The sequence below is a fragment of the Cavia porcellus genome, unplaced genomic scaffold (assembly GCF_034190915.1).
Source record: "Cavia porcellus strain 051 isolate PalLab524CR breed Dunkin Hartley unplaced genomic scaffold, mCavPor4.1 scaffold_15, whole genome shotgun sequence".
Lineage (NCBI taxonomy): Eukaryota > Metazoa > Chordata > Mammalia > Rodentia > Caviidae > Cavia > Cavia porcellus.
The window spans coordinates 4,171,853-4,186,803 of record NW_026947498.1 but is presented as its reverse complement, the minus strand read 5'-3'; the positions used below and the strand labels follow the sequence as shown (position 1 = coordinate 4,186,803).

At 36.8% G+C, this 14,951-nt stretch overlaps 1 long non-coding RNA gene across 2 annotated transcripts in view; it reads left to right on the top strand.

Moving 5' to 3' along the window:
- The window catches only part of LOC106025329 (uncharacterized), a 172,987-nt gene that overhangs the window by 52,986 nt on the left and 105,050 nt on the right, over positions 1–14,951 (top strand). The window lies entirely within an intron of this gene.

The window sequence follows — 14,951 nt, the reverse complement described above, 5'->3', positions numbered from 1 at the left end:
TTTGATGTGTAGCATCATGTTGTTTATTTGTATTCGTTCTGTTTTCCTGATGAGGGAACTCAGTGCAATAAATTTTCCTATGAGGACAGCTTTCATTGTATCCCACAGATTTCAGTAAGTTGTATCTGTATTGTCATTTATTTTTAGGTATTGCTTAATTTCTTTTTTAATTTCCTCTGTGACCCACTGATTACTTGAGTGTGTTACTCAGTTTCCATGTGTTTGTGGGATTTTTGCAGTCTCTTTTATCATTAATTATTAATTTCATAGCACTATGGTTCGATAGCATGCAAGGGATAATTTCAACTCTTTTGCATTTATTTAAGTATGTTCTGTGAGTTAATGTATGGTCTATTCTAGAGAATGACCCATATACTGCTGAGAAGAATATGTATTCTGCTGTTGTTGCGTGGAATACTCTGTATATGTCTATTAAGTCCATTTGTTCACAGGTGCAATTCAGTTCTTTTATTTCTTTGTTGATTTTCTGTTTGGTTGATCTGTCCATTGGTGTCAATGGTGTGTTAAGATCACCTATTAGAATTGTATTACTGGTGATTTGGTTTTTCATTTCTGTTAGTACTTGTTTTATATAACTGGGTGCTCTGGAGTTTGGTGCATATATATTTAAGATAGTTATCTCTTCCTCTTGGAGTTTTCCCCTAACCAGTATGTAGTGACTTTCTTTATCCCTTCTGATCATTATTGGCTTGAAGTTGACTTTGTCTGCAAATAGAATAGCTACCCCCACTTTTTTTGGGTTCTTGTTGCATGAAGTATTGTTTTCTATCCTTTGACTTTCAGTCTGTGAGTATCCTTTTGGGTTAGATGGGTTTCTTGTATGCAGTATATGGTTGGATTTTGTTTCTTGATCCATTCTGCCAGTCTGTTTCTTTTAATTGGTGTATTGAGACCATTTGCATTAATAATTAGAACTGTTATATATTGGTTTATTGTTGACGTATTACCTTTCTGCTGTTGCATGTTTATCTTCCTGCTCTGTTTAATTGTCTGCTTTGTTTAGTGGTTTTTTTCTAAATGTATCTAGGCTATCTTTCAGTATTCTTTGCAGGGTTGGCTTGGTGATCATGAAGTTTTTCAGCTAATCTTTGTCATGGAAGTATCTTATTTCTTCATCGAATTTGAAGGACAGTTTTGCAGGGTATATCAGCCTAGGTTGGAAATCGTTTTCCTTTAGGATCTGAAATACATCACTCCATGCTCTTCTTGACTTTATTGTTTGTGCTGAGAAGTCTGCTGTGATTCTGATAGCTTTTCCTTTATAGGTGATCTGTCTTTTCTCTCTGACAGCCTTTAATATTCTATTCTTTTGTTTGATTTCTGGGATGGTCATTATTATATGTCTGGGTGTAGATTTATTTTGGTTATGACTATTTGGAGTTCTATATGCTTCATTGATCTTGATATCAGTTTCCAATCTTGTGTTTGGGAAATTTTCAGCTATTACTTCTCTCAGAATCCTCTTGACATCCTTTAAGTTGTCCCCTTCTTTTTCATTTATCCCTATCAACCTTATGTTGTTTCTCTTTGCGTCATCCTGTAGGTGTTGAATTGTTATTTCCTGATTTCTTGTTGTTTTTAAAAGATCTTTTCTTTCCCCTTCACTGGCTGCAATCTTGTCTTTGAGGTCTGAGATTCTATCTTCACATTCATTGAGGCAGTTTTTACAACTTTCAATGGAGTTTTTGATTTCCTGTATATCTCTTTGCATCTGTTTTATGTAGTCTGTTTGTTTCTTATATTGTTCACCCAGGGATTCTATCCTTTTGTTTAGTTCCTCCAATTTTTTAACTGCACCTTCTTTAGCTATGTTTAGCATAGCTGCTTCATTTCTTTTATCATTTCTTCTTTTATCCGAGAGATTATTTCTAGTTTGAATTCCTTTAAGGCTTCCCATACTTGCTTCTTTATTTCAGTTACCATTATTTCAGGTATTTCAGTTATGTGGCATGTGTTTTCTTCTATGCACATGGCTCCTAGGCTTTCTTGGGATGGGCTGGACGTTTGAGATTGCATTTTCGTCTTTTGTTTTGTCATTTTCCTGTATTTTGGAGCTTTTTCCAGGTGGGAGAAAGTTCCGCCAGCCTGGGATGGGGTTCCCTGCGATGGCCTCACTCACTGGACCCAGCCGGGAACCACGGCCTGGTCCCCAGGCCAGGAAGAGTGTCCCCTCAGGCTGGCCGGCATTCCCAGCCTCCTCTGCTCCTCTCACAGGTCTGGTCGGTCAGGAACTGGCCCAGTACCTAGGTCAGGAAGAAAGTTCCTGCATAATGGGTTGGAATCACAGCTGCTGCTGCTACAGTCACTGATCTGGCCTGGTCCCCGGTCTGGTGGGGAACCGACCTGGTCCCCAGGTCAGGGAGAAAGTTCCCAGCATAATCTTATATTATGGATAAGGAAGTCTAAATTTAGCTTACTTAAAATTTTCTGCCTAGAGGGGTGGAGAAATAGTCATTTTAAATTTCTGGAGACTCAGCATTCATTATTGTAGTCATGAAAACTATAGTAGAAGTGTGGACAGTTGCATATTAGTCCTGCTTTACTCAACACTCTTCCCCCAAATCACGCTACTTACAGAGGTTCTTCAACGCTGAGCTCTTTATTAATATGTTATAACATTCTTTGAGATATGAGAGTAACCCATTCTATGATTTATTGAGTTCTGCTATTATATTATCAACTAAAATTCTACTCTCCTTGCCCTTGCTGTCACATTCTCCTAGTGGATAAAGGGGAATAACTGCAAAGCGGTAGTCCTCAAGACTGCTGCGTCATGTGTCTATGTTTTGAGTGGTTGACAGCCACCAGCTACTCAGAAACCTTCGAAGGGGAATTTGCCTTACTTCCTCTTTAAGCAAGAGCTGTGTCATGAATATCACATCAATCAGTTTCTCACAGTTGTCTCTTGTTTATAATGTGCTTCCTTGGAGACCTCTGAGCATAGACTGAATGTGTTATGCAGAGGTCTTTCAAAATCCAGACTTGTTTTCTGAACAGATGCCAGATTTCCTGGGAAGGCTGGTTACAACCCTGTTATCCACCAATGTAGCATGTCTAAGATTGTCTGTCTGGATAATCTTCCCTTTTTAGTGTTTACTTAAAGTGGAAGTGATGTTATCCAGACCCCAAGTCGGAATGAGATCATGTCATGAGTTTCTTTCTGATGTTGTTTTTCTCTTAGTTGTGTAGTGACATCAGTATTTGAAGGTAGATGGGTAATTTTAATGACATTTCAAGGTGTCTGCCAGTTTTAGTTTTCCAGATTGTTGGGAGGACAGTAGGGAAATGAGGCCACCATGTAAGGTGACAATTCGGACTACAAGTTATTCACAAGCATGGAAGATACAGTGGGACTGCTATTAATATGCTGTGGAAACTCTTGTCAGTAGTTGCTTTATTTAAAAAAAAGTACTTTATCAATATGTAGATTGACTTAAGGTCGCAAACTGAGTGAATAGTTAATTTTATCTTTCTAAAGTTGTAGGGTGTCTTTTTTAAAAAATGCACAAGGAGTTATTAGTGGATATTCCCTGACAAAAGTGTTCCCTGGCCATATAGGTTTGGAAAATGTTGTAGAAGAAGACGATAGAGTCACTAGTTAGATATTTACATTGTTATTCCTGATTCTTATGTACAATTTTATTTTTCTTTAAATTATCTAATTATGACTAAATTTCACTTCTGAGGAATTGATAAAAACAACCAACATCCTAGATATCTGTTCTCTGTCTTTTTAGATTGGCCTTCCTTTTAAAAAAATTAGTATATATATATATATATATATATATATATATATATTTTTTTTTTTTTTTTTTTTTTGGGTCTTTTTCCTTTTTATCAGTACCAGGGATCGAACTCACGACTGCCTGCTTGCAAGGCAGGTGCTTATGCCGCTGAGCTAAATCCCCACCCCCCAAAATTAGTATATATTTGCAGCACTTATAGTTTAAAGTCATTTTGAAGTCATTTTGGGTACTAGGTACATAGGTACATGTACATAATACAACTTTTTTTTTAACTCCTCTTTATTCCCCCCACTTCCTGTAAATCCGTTTTCTTCATTTTCATTCTTACTGATATTATTAATCTTAGCTTATACATATGACATACAATGTTGACATTCATTAAGGTTATTAAATTCTGTACATGGCATATCTTTATTTTACTTATTTCCCCTCTCCCCTCACTCTTGGTCTTCTGGACTTCCTCACATATGTGAGAGATCACTTCCTTGTCTTTTATTCATCTTGTATTATGTTTTTTATTTGTGCTTTATCTTTCTCAAATGAGATACCACATGAAATTTAAGCTTGTGTGTCTGATTTATTTCATTCAATATGATATTTTCTAAATGCCTCCATTTCCCTGCAGGTGTCTTGAGTTTGTACTTCTTTATTTTTTCTTTCTTTTTTTTTTTGGTACTGGGGATTGAACTCATGACCTTGCACCTGCCAGGCAGGCACGTAAGCCACTGAGCTAAATCTCCAGCCCGAGTTTGTCCTTCTTTATAGCCAAGTAGTATTGTGTTATGGATGGATACCACATATTCTTTTTTAAATTTATTCTAAAGAGAATAAAACAAATCAGAAAAGAACGAAGCAGATCAGAACAAAACAAACAACACAGGATTTCAAGACAAGACCACAGGAAATCAACCATGGCTACCATAATGTGTCCTGTTCTCCCTGAAACAGTTGTCCATATCTTCACACACACATTGAATTCAAACAAAATAAAACAGTATAAAACTGGTCAAAGCAAAAGAATGAAAGAATTACCGGCCTTCAAAACCAGACAACAGGAAAATTAACAATAGCTACCATAATTGTCTCTTCAAATAGCTGTCCATACCTTCACACATATTGAAATCAAATAATAAAAAACAGATAAAACTAATAAAAGAATAAAAGAATTATTGGACTTCAAAACAAGATATTAGAAAATCAGCAATGGCTACCATAATGTCTCATTTTCTTAAAAGTATGTATTCATACGCTTACATATAATGAAATCAGTTCTTGTAATTCCTTTAGGAGAAGTTCTAGGCATGTATAAGCCTATACATATACATCTATCCTTTCTGTATTAAGGGGAAAAACAAAAAACGAAACAAAGCAAGACATAAGAAAAACAAAAAACAGCAGAGACAAATAACAGTAACAAAAAGCCCAAAGCAATAATAAGATAGGCTTTCAAAACAAGGTAGTAGGAATATAACTAATGTTATTTTGCATAGTTATCTTCAAATGAGTTATTCAGGTTACCAGATATAAACGTGCAAAATTGATCTAATCCTATGAAGATTAACTGTTTTGTTCCAGGAACTAATAGAATTAGTTGTGCAGTCATCTTAGCTAACTTTAAAAGTGTGTGTGTGTGTGTGTGTGTGTGTGTGTGTATGTGTGTATATATATATATATATATATATATATATATATGTATATACAAATGTAAATCTTTTTTCTTTTCCCTTCCTTCTTTTTTCCTTTTCCCTAAGTTTTTTTTTCTCTTTGAGCAACTTCTTACCCTTTCACAGTATTTACTGAAGATTTTGCATGTTATTTGCTCTCTCAATTTCTTACACTAAGCAGAAAATACAGTATTTACACATGTGAGTCTGATTTATTTCACTTACGAGTATGATATCATATACTCATTATCTAGTCTTCTATTGAGTATACAGGCTGCTTCCAGGATATAGCTATTATGAATTGTGCTAATATTAAACATTGGTTTGCATGTATCACTCTAGTATAATGTTTTAAACACTTGGGAAAAACTAGAAGAGGAATAGCTGGGTCATATGGAATTTCCAATTTTAGCCCTTTGAAAAATCTCAATACTAATTTTCATAATGATTTACTTGTTTACATTCTCACCAGCAACGTAGGAGTGTTCCCTTTTCACTGCAGCCTTGTCAGTGATTTCTTGATGATTGCCATTCTTTCTAGTATAAGATGAGATCTTAGTATTTGAATTTACATTGCTCTAATGGCCAGAGATATTGAACATATTTTTTATGTATTTGCTGGCATTTATACTTCTTACTCTGTGAAATATCTGTTCATTTCTCTTGCCTATTTCTTTTTTTTTTTGTCATTTAGAAATAGTTGTTCAAGTTACAAAATTGAAGCATATAGAGGGGACTTTCAAACAGTGAGACTGCAAGCAGTTTTGTTCAATGATCCAACAAAACTCAGTAATATGGTTATCTATCTTATACACTTAAATATGTATGCAGTTATATCCTTTAGAACACTTTCTTTTCCTTTCTTTTGTACAATGACAATTACACATTTTGGGTTTTATTACTCCCACAGTTCTTATTACTTTTTTTTTGAAGAAAGTAAAACCAAATGTGACATAACAGGACAGAGTCAGTCAAATCAAAAGGATGGACATAATACATAATGTAAAAACAAAATACAAGGTGATCAACAATGGTTACCATAATGCCTGTTATCTTAAAAAGAATTGCCTATATCATCAGTTATAATAAAATTGAACAAAACAGTAAAGAATAAGACCAATAAAACCAAAACATTGGAGACATTAGAGGAATTCAAAAGAAGATAATAGTCAACCAGAATGGGCGTCATAATGAATCTTATTGTATTCATAGTTGTTGCCTATACTTTTGAACTTGGCACTGTCAAGCATAACAGAATAGAGGAAGATCAGTCAAAACAAGATGGTGAGAGCAATACAGGGTTTCAAATCAAGTTAATCAAGCAATACAGGGTTTCAAATCAAAGTGGGTTACTATAATATATCCTGCTATTTTTTATTTATTTTTCCCTTAATTAAAAGGATAAAAATGAAAAAGTAGATAATAAAAAGGAGATTGAGATTAAAAAAAAAAGAGGGCATAATAACAAAACAGCGCAGGTCAAAACCTAGCCATTTAAGCACAATAGTGTTTCACTACAAGATAATCTCAACATAATAGTAGTTACCATAGTGTCTCTTCCCTTAAAATCTTTGAGTATAACTTCGTATACTGTAGCATCAAACATATCAAGACAATGTCAAACCGTTCAAGAGAATGACAGTATTACAGGGTATTTAGAATCAACTAACAGAAAATGAACAATGGTTTCTGTATAATCTCCTTGTCTATAAAGGTTTTTGTTTATATTATCACATATAATAAAATCCAATAAGATACAACAGGTTAAAACCGATGGAGACAGAAGAACAAAAGCTTGATGGGACTTCAAAACAAGAGGATATTAAATCAGCACTACCTATTATGATGTCTTGTTTTCTCCAAAATGGCTGTTCCTACCATCCAACCTTCTCTGCCTAATTTCTGTTGAGCTCTTTTTCTGTCATTAGTTGTCAGTTTGTCTTCTTTATTTCGCTTTCTACTCCATTCATTGTGGCCTCTCTGCCACTGTTTCTGGAATCTTGGTATTTTTCATTTTTAGAATATCCTGCAGTAATCTCTGTAGAGTTGAATTGGTGGTTGCAAATTCCCCTAGTTCCTCTTTATCCTGGAAGCACCTTGTATGTCCATCAATTTCTAGGGACAGTTGTGCAGGATATATCAATCTTGGCTGGAGGTTTTTATCTTTCAAAGCTTGAATTATTTCCCCCCACGCTCTTCATGATTTGATGGTTTGTGCCGAGAAGTCTGCTGTAATTCTGATGGGTGTTCCCTTGTAAGTGATCTGTTTCTGGTCTCTGATGGCTTTTAATATTCTGTTCTTATATTGGATTTCTGGAATTTTGATTGTTATATGCCTGGGTGTTGCTCTGTTTGGGTTGTAGGTGGCTGGGGTCCTGTATGCCTCATACATCTGAGTATCTTTACCTTTTGCTAAATTAGGGAAATTCACCTGGATTATTTCTGTAAATAGCTTTTGTAGTTGATTTCTGTCCCTACTTCTTTTATGTTCTTATTTCTTAAGTTATAGATCCTCTTATCATCTTCTAACTTTTGTATTATTGCTGTTTGTTTTCTTGTTATTTTTAAGAAGTTTTTCATTTCATGCTCCCACCTTACAAATCTGCCCTCCAGTTCTGATAATCTATCTTTAGTTTCTTTCAAGCTGTTATGCCAGCTTTCAATAGATTTTTTAGTTTCCTGGTAATCTCTTTGAACCTGCTTCATGTATTCTGTGTTTTCTCTATTTTCTCCATCAAACAATTCTCCCCTGCTTTTCTGTTCTTCCATTCCACCATCTGTTTTTTCTTGGGCGGTGCTTAGCATTTCTCTATTCTACTTATTTCTTGCTTTATTTCATTAAATACTTCATTTTTGAACTTGTCTATGAGGCTCCAGTGATAGCGCTTTATGTCTATTGGTGCCGTGTCTGATACTGCATGTTTTCTGTCTTCATTCTCTTTTGCATTTACCTTTCCTGGATCCGTGTTCTCAGGATTGGCGACTGAGGACCCTTTCTTGTTGCTCCCTTTTCCCATACTTTTTGTTCCTTCCATACAAGCGTCTGTAGGAGGCCCAGTTTTTTTTTTTTTTTTCTCTTTGTGTGTTACAGTTTGTTTGAATCCGCTGGCTAGGTGTTCCTGCCCACTGCAGTGTACTAGGGAGACACAGACCTGGGCAGCCTCTGCTGGGCCCGTCCCTCCGGATCAACCTAGTGAAGGTTTCACTGCTAGGGTACACCACCAGGCGCAGGGACCTGATTTTGGCTAGCCTACTGGATCTTAGTCCGGGGCGTCACCAGGCCAAGTGCTCCCCACCAATCCCACTTGAGAGGGGAATATGTGACTAAAGTCACTGCAGGGCCCTGTTCCAGCTAGTCTGCCTGTTCCCAGAATGTCCTCTGTTGGAGCCTCCCAGTCTATGAAAGGGTCCCCATTTCTCTCACTCACCCCCTGCCAGTCCCACTCTCAATGCCGTTTGGTTCACCTATTCCCTCTCTCAGAGCTTTTGTGCGTCTCTCTCCCTCTCCCTGCCGTGCCGATTGGGACGCAATAGCAGCAGCAGGAAATTCAAATCATGGCTTCCAATGGTGCGGGATCCAGCTTCCATGCTGAGATTTTATCTGTTCCTGTTATAGCATCAGGATTGGATTTCCAGTTAGTTTCTCATAGCTTAGTTCATTCCTGGGTTGGCAGGGTACATCTCCCCTCGCTTAGGACTCCTCACACGGCACCACTCCTGGAGTCTAAGCTGGTAATTTCAGAGAGCCTCCGTGGCTGCTATTATTTGTCTGCCATGTTCTCCTGGAAGTGTCTCTTGCCTATTTCTTGATTGGATCCTTTATTTCAGGCAATTTAACTTTTTTGAGTCATTTATATGGTCTAGATATTAGTCCTCTGTCTGAGAAATAGCTGGCAAAATATTTTTTCCATTCTGTAGCTTGTCCCTTCACCTTACCTATTGATTCTTTTGTGTTTCAGAAACTTTAAAATTTGATATAATCTCATTTGTTGATTCTTGCTTTTATTTCTTGTGCAAATGTGCTTCTGTTTAAAAAAATGTTTCTGATACCTATGACTTGAAGAGTTCTACTTATCTTCCCTAGGTTCAGTAATGCTAGGAAAACTGGATAACTGTTTTCAGAAGGTTGAAACTGGATGAATATCTCTCATTATATACTAAATGAAGTTAAAGATGGATCAAAGATCTAAACATTAAAACAGATTAGCATTCATTTAAGAATTTTATCTGTTCATTTGTTCAGTTGTTCATTTAACAGATTTGTATTTTGGCTTTCCCTGTACCCATACTTTGGAAACACAGTATCTTAACAAGCAGGAGAACATGGCCTATCCTTCCTTTAGTAACGGTGAGCCCATGCATCCTAGAAGAGAGACTGTGTTTCCCATGCTGGTTGGCAGTGAGCAGCACTATGTGATGTATGTTCAGGCCAGTGGGATGGGAATCTTGAGAGTTCTGTGGAGAACTTTTATTTGTCTTCTGTGCACAAGTTAGTGGTTGGTTAAAATGGAAGTATCTGATTCAGATGGCAGAAGACAAAAGAGCTCTGAACTCTAATATACAGTGTTATATGAGGAAAAAGGAAAAATCTCAATTCCCTGCTAAAAGTGATATTTCTAGATCTACATAGACAGAAAGGACCATGTGAAAATGTGCTAAGCTGCCACATAGTTAACAAGATGTCACTTTGTGAGAGAATTTTCATAATTAATGAACCGGTTCAATTTGCTCTGCCATTTGACTTTGATTAATATGTCGTACAGTATTCCCTCTGGGATTCTTTCCAGTTAGTTTGGGAGGCTCTTATGTCTATATCCTGTGCATGTGCATGAATCAAAGTGCAGGCATCCAATACCTGCCATGTTAGGTCAGGAACAATCATGAAAGCTCAGTGACAGTGTCTGATATCCTGCACCAAACCAGTAACTGACTAGTTCCACAACTAATTGCAGCTGCTAACATAGCACATCTGTAAATAAATAAGTCTTTGACCCTCTGCTTTGTTCCTTCTTTTTCTTACATGGACACAAGCTCCCAACCAATAAACACAAAATTGAAACCTAATGTTTTGAGAAGAATTGCACCACTCATATTCTTAATGTATAGAGTCTCAAAAGCAGAATTTATATAATTGTTTCATTCCTGATTTTTCCAGAGTTGGAGACTGAGTGAAGTGACCTTGGCATTACCTTTAAATCTTTTAATTAAAATTTGCTTTGTTGCAAACACAGTTTATAGTGATAAATTACTTATATGAGTATCAGTCAGTGTTCAATCAGTGCATTATTCAGTTGAAAAACCACTGCATGCATTCCAACGAAAGAATTTAACACAGATGACTTGTATATGATTTGAAATGAAAGCACGTTAACATAAGGATTTCTAACTGCAGGAAGCCACTATTCCATTAGATTTGAATAAGCCAAAGGAAACATAGTTGACCCTCAGTGGATTCTTGTTGAATTACCGATGTTGTTGCTAGTAAAGGTGAACTGACTGAGCAGAAACTCCAAGTCAAACTTGCCAAACTTTCCAACTGCTGCCATCTCCAAGGGTACTACTAAAAGGTGGAAAGGTAGCATTTCTCTTACTTTCACATTCCTGTTTGCTCCTGTGGTAGAACCTAACAAGGGACAGAATATGAGGAGATTTGGGAGACCTAATTTAGGGCTTTCTGCTCCACAGTCAGAGAAGAAAAGAATATGGAGTGACAAACTAGAGAATGTAATCAACACCCAAGTGCTTCTAAAAATGTACTGTATATAAATTTACAGATGTATTTTACTTGATTGAATGAATAAGAGAAAATTGTATTACTAGGCAAGATAACTTCTCTGTAAATTGATCTTTATGAAATCATTTAAAATTATGATCTCACGTACCCTTGTAGTTCCAAAGTTGTATGGCTGCTAATGGTATTATACTGAAAATGTTCATATTAATGTTTATTCCAAGTATCCAATTAGCTTTAGTTGTAGAACAGGAGCATGACCATCATATGTTCTATCCCTTTGTCATGCTAGCCCTGTCTTTTACAATAATCCAAAAGGATTAAATTTAAACAGAAAACATAGTGAAGAAATGAGGTGAAATTCAGCCTAACCCTCATCAGGGTTAGATTTCAGATAAGAATTTCAGATGGCCCAAATGCTGGGCAGTTGTGATCACAAGGGCAAACCAAGCTCAATAAATAGCTTTGTACAATGGGAAGTGCTACAAAGAATCTCTTGATCAGATTCTGGTGATCACAGCAAGCTGAGGACTTGGAGGTTTGTGGCCCAGCAATGGGACGCTGTTAATAAAAAGGAAAAAACCTATTAGTGTCAGTGGCATTGTATAAATAGGACTAGATAATTTTCTTTTGTAAATTCATTCTCAGGTCTTCTTGAGGGTCTGTGAAATGTGCCTGCAGGGCATTTTCCTTCTGGTCAGAGGTGACTTAGCAGACTGGCAATTACTGTGATTAGGTAGCATAGGACAAATGGGGACAGCTGAGGCCACATTGACAAGCCAGAGGACTGTAAGCAAGCAGTCTGCTGGGAAAGATCCCTTTGATCTTTGCACCAGATGGCAGTTCCAGCAGAAGCGGAGTTGATGATACATTTTTATTGCAGCAGGGTGGATATTACCAACTTGCACTTGCAGGTGCCAGGAGAAAGTGGATCCTTAGCTGATCTGTATCTTGAATGGGGTGATGACAAAGGTTCCCATTTTCCATAAATAGAAGTGATCTGAATTTTTAATGAAGGCAAAAATTCATTAAAGTTTTTAAAAAATGTGGCCAGTTTCAGTTTATATAAGATTAAATATGCTTGGCAGCCAATTTGAGACTAGACATGGCTATTTTGATACTTGGGGTGGATGGCAAAAATCAATCATATTTGTTAAATTTAGTACAGAACTTGCCTTCAAATTTCTCTGGAAACATCTGCTAGCAGCCTGAAGGGAGCTAAACGACTTGTACCCCTGGAAATGCTTGTCTGCTCTTGGAAATGCTTCTGGCTTCTGGTTATGGTTATGCTAATTTGAAATAACAGAAGGTCTGTTTATAGAAATATAAAGAGTGGTCCAAGAGGGAAGAAAGCGGGTGTGGATGAAGAGTGTCTGCTCATTGCCTGGACTTGTTTGCATGACAGACATCTCATCACTGCAGCCATTCTGACTGTGGTCAGGATCTGTGGGAGACCCAGTGCTTTCAGAAAAGGTTAATTTAATGTGCAAGGGGACTGGTCCATAACTCATCTCATTTAAACATCTAATTGAGCTCATTAGAATTTTCTGGTTTCAGAATCATGTTTTTCTTCCTCTTAAACAAGCTATGATTCCTCTAACTGAACAAGATATAAAGGTGTTTTTATGACTGCAACTGTTATTTTGATCTGTATTGCACTCCAATAAGCTATCAATAAATACCCAGTGAATGAACAATATAAATTCTTTATTTATAACTTTCAGTTTCTCTGTAGAATTCCCCTTTTTCTAGTGTCTACAAGAAAGATCCTCTTGTTGGTGTATGTATCTGCCAGGTTTACCAGTTCTAAATCAGCCACAGGGGAAGTTACATTCAGAAACACATACTATGTAACAGGTCAGACAGATCTAACTGGGGTTTTAGGGCTGCCTACAAGGGGAAATGGTTAGTAATTAATATGAGGATGTCAGATTGGTTTTGTTGACTAAAAGAGCCCAGAACCTTGGTAAGAGACTCCAGAGACTGCCAAGATAATAGAGTGTTTGAGGTGAGTTATGTATGGGTGAAGCTTACAGGTGTTAATGTCTTTGGGGAGGGGAGTGGCAACGAGCCGAGTATAAGGTTTATAAGCTTGGCAGATCTCACCAAGGCAAAGAGCCTGCCAGTTATAAGAGCCTTGTCAGCTCTGTCCATACTTTTAGTTTGATTTTAAATGGAAAGTTTAGAGGCCATTGGGGACATACAAAAACTTGATAATGATGTTTAATTTTGAGAGTAAAGCTGTGGTTTCTCATTTACCATTTCTGGTTTTCATTGCTTTGTGTCAATGCATTTTGTTTCCAGATTTAGGATCAAAGAAACCTTTTCCTTGCAGTTCTCATTTTTTTCCCCCATGTGCAATCTCATGCATCAATAAAAACAAATAAATCCCTAAGGAATGTGCAAGTCTGTTGGCTTCTCCATCATGACTGTAGCCACTATACACATTTTTGGTAGCTTGGTCGTAAGAAGTCAAGTGTGGGAAAAGGAAGTGGCATAGATGACCAATGTCAGGAAAAAGGAAAATAGAGGTGAGTCATATCTCGGAAAGAGACTGATGAGAGTATGCCTTAGCTAACAAGGTTGAGTTGTGAGATGTAGGAAGTCTGGCTGTGTGTATATTTGGGAGTTGGCAAACAAATCATGGAACCTCCAAAGGAATTTTCCATTAATTAGGAGACTTCAGAGCTTATAAATGGCCTCACTCAATTTTTAAAAACCATTTTCCTAAGAAGGTGATAATGTTTCATCACTTTTGAAATCTTCATAAATATCTCAGAATGTGATGTCTCTGTATGTGAAGTATTTTATATTGGCTACAATACCTTCCTTGTTTTCCCCTTCCTAACCCTTCTTTCAGGCTCTGTCAATCTCTTGTCAAATCACTACATGTGAAGTTAGCAAATTGTAGCAGGCAGCAGGGGAGACAGAAAAGACTTTGTTAGTTTCTCTTTGGTGAGTGGAAGTTATCATTTGCAACATAATACTACATAGTGGCATCCCAAAACTCTGGGCCTGAAAACCAGAATTGATTGTGGATGCTCATGCATCTGTGGGTGTGGCTGGTAGTCCTACTCCAGGTATTCCTGGTTCTCTGTTTACTGTTGGGAGATTAACCACAGAGTTAACTATGGCATGAGGTCCTGGCGACAGCAGAAGGGGCAGGTAACAAATGAAAATAAACGAGGCCACTGAAATTGTGGACTAGGAACTGGCAACTTTTCCTTCTACTTGCGTGCCTGTGGTTAAAGCAAGTTATATGGCAGAGTTTAAAGTCAAAGGCTATGAGTTCTTGTCTTGACAAGAACTGGTCAAGAGTGTGAATGCAGTAAAGGGTTAAAATGGAGTAACCAACTGACTAGGTTTTTTATGTATGTATATGTGTATATATGTATGCTCATGTAACTAAATATAAGATCATATCTATAAATATGTATTTTATTGTATGCTATATTTAATAATATGGAATCTATATATATGACAATGACTATCTATCTATATCTATATATCTGCCTATTTATCTGATTTCCTTGGGAATGCTCATATTTCATTGGGAATGCTGATTTTCTGAAAATTCTTTTGGATTTTCCTATTGTGATATGTCTGAGATGTTTGTAGCTGCCTTGTGAGGTGGCGATTTCCCTTAGAAAGGAAAAAGTATTCTATACTTTTCATCTGTTATTTTATTTGACTAATTGGATAGCATGTTCCAATGAGCTTTCTGGGTTGAGAGCCTCAATTTTGTTTTATTTTACTTTATTTCTTTAATTTTTATTTTAAAGAGAAGAA